The sequence below is a fragment of the Podarcis bocagei genome (assembly GCF_964188305.1).
Source record: "Podarcis bocagei genome assembly, chromosome: 14".
NCBI classification, from domain to species: domain Eukaryota; kingdom Metazoa; phylum Chordata; class Lepidosauria; order Squamata; family Lacertidae; genus Podarcis; species Podarcis bocagei.
This window is the reverse complement of record NC_138139.1, coordinates 36,715,864-36,721,863: the sequence shown is the minus strand read 5'-3', so window position 1 is coordinate 36,721,863 and position 6,000 is coordinate 36,715,864. Positions and strand designations below refer to the sequence as shown.

The window sequence follows — 6,000 nt, the reverse complement described above, 5'->3', positions numbered from 1 at the left end:
GTGGTTGCACTATAAGGCCGACTCTGGGGTTGCGGCGCTCATCTCGCTTTATTGGCCAAGGGAGCCAGCATACAGCTTCCGGGTCATGTGGCCAGCATGACTAAGCCACTTCTGGCAAACCAGAGCAGCGCACGGAAACGCCGTTTACCTTCGCACCGGAGTGGTACCTATTTATCTACTTGCACTTTGACGTGCTTTCAAACTGCTAGGTTGGCAGGAACAGGGACCAAGCAACAGGAGCTCACCCTGTCGCGGGGATTCGAACCGCCGACCCTCTGATCACCACAAAAGGCAAGAAGAAGTCTCATGTACCTGCAACCTGGTCCCTCCTGCTTTCACCCTTCGTTACCTTATTCCTTGGCATAATTTTTTCAACTAGGACGAGAGGCCAGACTTTGGACCATCATCCCTGCAAGGAGAACTATGTGAAGAATTATCAAAGATGGGCTATCTTTTGCTGGGTAACTGCGATAAAGTACAAGATTAGAACTTGCATTAAGGCATTCACAATTTCCAGAAGTATTGCGAGAAGGGCTAAACTGAGGTCAGGGCAGATAAATCCAGTTAACAATGGGTGCAATCTCCTGAAACACTTGAACCCACCACACCTGTACCATAGGCCAGGACCTTCTGGACCATCATGCCAACCTGGTTGCACTCTCTCCAAAAGAGCATACTCTGAGCTGGATTCATGTGACAGAACTTAAGAGATGGTATACCATTTAAAGCATTGCCCCTCGCAATCTCACCGAGATCCAATTTCCTTGGGCGTTTCAACTGCATTACGTTCCGTGCATTCTCAGGAATTTCTCATCCTAGATCCCTTCCCTTAATCTATATTCAAATGCCATAGATAAAAGGGCTTGGTGCAGCACTGTTAGGGCACCTTTCAAATTTGGACCTGCAGCAGTGTTCAAAAAAAGCTAAGCTCCCTGGATGCAGCTCTCCAGAGTGAACTTTGCAAAAGTCCGTCTATTGATTAATTGCAGTCGGTTATGACACGTTCCCTCCAGCTTAGCTCTCAACTGAATGCTACCTAGGAACTGACCAGCTGCAAAAAAGTCATTTATGCTATGCAGCCCCTTTGTCTTCCCTCCTCCCTCTGTCTTGCTGTGCTTTTGTCTAAGTTCTTGAAACACTGGTGAAACTAGAAGTGCAGCAGTGGCAACAGGATGGTACCAGATAGTGTGCCCACTTCTGCCAAGTTTTCAACGTCGTTCTCAAAAATGGATTCAGGACCTCTTTACGTTTGCCTGGAGAAATCATTCTTAGCTAAACGTAAAGAGGTCCTGAACCCACTTTTCAGAGCAACATTGGCCTGGAGGGCCATCTTAGCACAATTAAAGCAAGACCCAGGGTATATCTCTACTCCCCTATGGGATTAATTAATTAATTGCCACAACTGGCATGGATCATGGTTTACTTGTAAATTTAGAATCACGGATCACTGGCAGCCCTCATACTATACAGAATCCTTTTGCTGACTGTGCCTGTTATTAACAGGGCTGTTTGCAGCGTAAAAACATAAAAATACACCACATAATAACAAACAAAACAATACCCCTGCCCAGTTCAAAAGGCCATAGATTTTATTATTTTTTTAGCTAAAATCCTGGGAGACAAGGAATGTTTGAATAAGAGCTCTGTTGCCCCACCCCCAGCAATTAAGGAAAGCTTGGTAGATTAATCAAATTAATTTTGAATAATCAATTGGGAGGAAAAAACATTAGTTTTGGAAGAAAAACACATACAGCCTTTGTTCTTAGACGCCGGATGTGTGTGTTGCAGGAACAGGTAAAGTAAGCTGTGTTTGTGCAAATAGTATCATATGCATCACCACCTTCGTACAAAGGTGAAATATTAGTTCCTCTTGCCAAGGTGCCAGATTTAGCTGTGATAGGATTCTGCACCCGGTGCCCTTCTCAGTTTTTTTATGCCCAAGTTCTTCTTTCCGTTCCTGCAAACACCTCCCTTCCTCTTACCAGATAGCTGCCTTATTGGTGGTGGTAGGGGGAGCAGCAGCTGATACAGAATCACTGACTGGGCTTTTGCAAACCCTTTCTCTTTCCACGGAGAAACTCTCAGCAAGACTTGGCAGGGTATCTCTAACAGCTGCATATAAAACATATGAAATGATGTGCTGGTGGCGTTTGCTCCCTCAGGAAGCAGGGTTCGGCAGGACAGGTTCAATCCATGCACGGAATAGTTCTAAAATGAAAATTAGTATTAAAAAGAGATGAACAAACAAAAACCACCCAATAAAAGAATCTGGGCAAAGTCTTGTGGTGGCCTCTCTGTCTTACACATTATGAACACCATCGACATTCCTAAGTGATTTCGGTCCTACCCAGGTGAGCCCGCTTAAGCTGGTGTGGTAAAGAAAACCATCTTGGTGGAGAAGACGAGGTCCACAATGTAGGCAATGAGGTTGAAGATGGTCAGAAAGGTCACCCCGAGCTTATTGTTCCATTTGATACACTCCGGGTTAGTCCTGAAACATGTTGAAGGCCTAGAGGAACCCTCGAAGGCATATATGGGCCATACAACGGCCGCCGTGAGGTACAGGAGCACAGCCAAGCTGTTGAAGCCCACCAGACCTTTCTCCAAGGGGATGGGCAGGGTGGCAAGGCAACGGCCGATGGTGAGGATGACAATGAGCAATGTGACGATGAAGCAGATGCAGTAGACGGCCAGGCACCACTGCAGGCCGGGCTTCTCTGCATAGATTTGGTAGCTGGCCACCAAGGAGAAGATGAGGCAAGCCAGGTAGGTCTCAAAGACTTTCAGGAGGCCGGGGATGGTGGCCAGGAAAGTGCTGACTTCTCCGACTTTGGCCTGGGTCAGTCTCACTTCAATGGCGTAGGTGATGAAGCAGAGGCAAGACGCAGCAGTGGCGATCCCTTCGTAGCTGCAGTCACCCGTGCACCGGTCTGGGATGAAGACCGATGGGTACAGGATGGAGGTGGTGAAGATCATGAGAGCAGCCAACATGGAGAAGGCAGAGGTGAAGTCCTGCCAGGACAGAGGCAGCGACTGGGCCACGCCGATGAACTCCACGACCACAACGAAGACGGAGAGGCTGAAACAGAAACACCAGGTAAACATGGACCAGGCGCCTTCAGAGCCAGCATAGTTCCTGTGGACAGACACCAAGCTGAAGGCTGTACAAGAGAAGAAGATCTCAAATATCCGGACAATCCCCAGCGGAGAGATCAGCGACCTGGCATTGAGTGTTGGCATGGCGCCCCTGACGCAGAGGAGCTGGCCCACCAAGCGTGTTGACACACTGCCAAGGAGACAGCAGAAAGAGCTTTGCTCGGCGTGGGGGCAAGGCTGCAAAGCTGGTGACGGAGCGCAGCGGGTGTGTGCGTGTGGCACCAAGTCTGGGTGACGCCTCGAGGAGCAGGAACGCCCAGCTGGAGTGGATGGGCTTGGCTATCCCTCCTTCCAGGGGGAGGGAACCTGGTGGTGCAACGGGCAAAACAACCTGAGTCTTGCAGCTCCCAAGTGAAAGCGGTGCGGAAGGTCTCTGCTGAAATCGGAGGGAGAAGCCGAGAAGCCCTAGAAAAACAGCCGCAGCATTATTCCTGCAATGTCGCGTCTACTTAACTTTTTTAAAAATGAAAACAATGACACAAAAACAAAAGCTGTCTCTCAAGGCAGAAAGCAGTTCCTGGAAGATGATGGCATCATAGGGTGTGTCAGGCTAAGAGAAAGCCCCAGGGCAGGCCAGGAGGAGGAGGGAGAGCGTTTGGATTTCTGAGCCCTAGATTTTATACTTTTCTGGCTCAGAGCAGGAAACCTGTTCAGGAAGTGAGAGGCAGGTGGATGATTAATGACAGAGGATTAAAAAGTAACCACGTCCAAGCCCTCATTTTGTAGCTGGTTGTGTGCTTTACCCAGGGCTTTTTTTTAAGACGGAACTCAGTTCCGGCAGCTCTCAGGTGGGCGCCATTGCCATTATAAGAAAGGAATTCATGGTGAGTTATGGTCTAGAAAAATAGCACTGGGTTTACCTGCCCCCACCACAGGACTACAGGTAACAAGGGATTTCTGCAGGTGAAACTGGGAACAATCCACATCTAAAACTATGGGTATTTTTTGTTACAGTGGAGGCTCAGAGTAGGTTTCTAATCAATGAAGTTGTAAGGAAAAAGCATCCAGGTGTTCTGCTCCGCAATAAGTATACCTGCTTCTGCCTTCTAGTCAATAAGGCAAAAACACTGGAGTGATAGACACACCTTTGGGCACTTATGAAATTTGATTAGAAGCACATTTTAGGACAAAAATGTAATAAATTCAGGAACTTTGAAAATGGGGATATATGTTGGCTTTGCAGGTTTGCAAGATTCTCATCAATCAGGTTTGCTAGAGCTAGCATAATGCACTAGTGTGTGCATGCTTATGTTCACTTTCATCATACAGATGCATTATTGCAAAATTGCAAAAAGTAAAATAAAATGGAAAATAGCTGTGCTTCTGTGAGAAACATTTCATACACAGTAGCTTTTTTCTTTCTTTCTGCATCCAGGCTGGAGTCCAACAATATCTGGAGGGCTACAGGCCCCACCAGCCCTGGTTTAGTGGAATATCTAATCTCATATACTGGATCTCGGCTTGCTTATTGCAAAACAGACGAAACTCAAATGCATTATCTGAACGTTCAGTTATTTAGGAACACCACACCCAAAACATGCAAAATAGGGCCATTGATTTCCACGAGATATAGTTAACATAAAACAGAGACAATCTCTGCTAAAGAGGCACAATTGACACTTCTGCTGTGCCCATTGCCGTCTCACGGGACAAGATCAACTTCTTGTTGCCCATATATTGCTCCACTGATAAGATAGGTTTTAATTTGCACAAGCCATGAGTCTTGGCAAAGTGTGTACAAAGTACAAACATGCTACAAATGCAGCTAAGCAGTACAAGAAAAAAAAAAGTATGAGACTATTTAAAATGTAGGGAGCACCACCAGGACCCTTATTTTCATGGCAGTTGCTAAAATCTTTGTAGTCTTTGGAGCCACCAAGTTCCCTTGCTCCATATATTCCCCTGCAACTTTGTGGCTGAGACCGTTTGCACTTTGGCTGGGTTTGCGAGCCAAGGTAGGAAGAGCACACATCACACAAAGGCCTCCCTTACCAGGACAGCTCAGTCCAAAGGTGTGTTGTTTTTTTGCAAGGCCTTTGGAAGGAAAACTAAGAGCCTTTGGACAAATCAAAGCTGGGAGGGAATCCAGCACCTGGGATGGTCCAGACTCTGCCCCAAAGACTCCTTTGTTCTGAGAGCAAATGGGGTGACTTGTAATTGCCAAGACCAGGTATAGCAAACAAAGGCACCAGTTTATTCTACGTGATTCAAAATACACCCTGAAATTGAAAACAAAACAAATTGAAAAGATTAAGGTAGTTCCAAATTAGTAATAATTAAGGGACACTGTTCTTGGATCCTCTCTATAACTTTTTTTAACAACAACAAAAACAAAAGTAGCAGCAGTAGGTTATTCACTTAAATATTGCACCATGGATATAAAAGGCATACGTTTCAATGGCCCCCCAGAATTTGATGTCCGGGTGCCCCGCACCCCTTGCACCCCCGGGTAAAGATGGCCCTGCTGCCAAATATTCCCCGATTTCAGTACAGTGGTACCTTGGGTTAAGTACTTACCGTATTTTTCGCTCTATAACACGCACCAGACCATAACACGCACATAGTTTTTAGAGGAAGAAAACAAGAAAAAAAATATTCTAAATGAAATAGTGGATATATGATTTTTGTGGTTCATGCTGTGGCCACAGACATGTGATCTGACAGTGAGTTTGGAGTAGCCCAATGCAAAAATCCTGAGGATCCATGTGGATCCATGCTTTGTAACCACGGAGGAGGGATGGAAGGGGAACCATGGATCCTCTGCTCACGACTGCAGCAGATCCCCCCGTCACCCGCAGGCATTCGCTCCATAACACGCACAGACATTTCCCCTTACTTTCTAGG

At 46.5% G+C, this 6,000-nt stretch overlaps 1 pseudogene across 1 annotated transcript; it reads right to left on the bottom strand.

Annotated features, from left to right (window-relative positions):
- Positions 1 to 1,571: 1,571 nt before the first annotated feature.
- On the bottom strand, positions 1,572 to 3,839 carry LOC308573487 (myeloid-associated differentiation marker homolog pseudogene; annotated as a pseudogene). Its single transcript has one exon. The product of its transcript is annotated as a myeloid-associated differentiation marker homolog pseudogene (transcript).
- Positions 3,840 to 6,000: the final 2,161 nt, after the last annotated feature.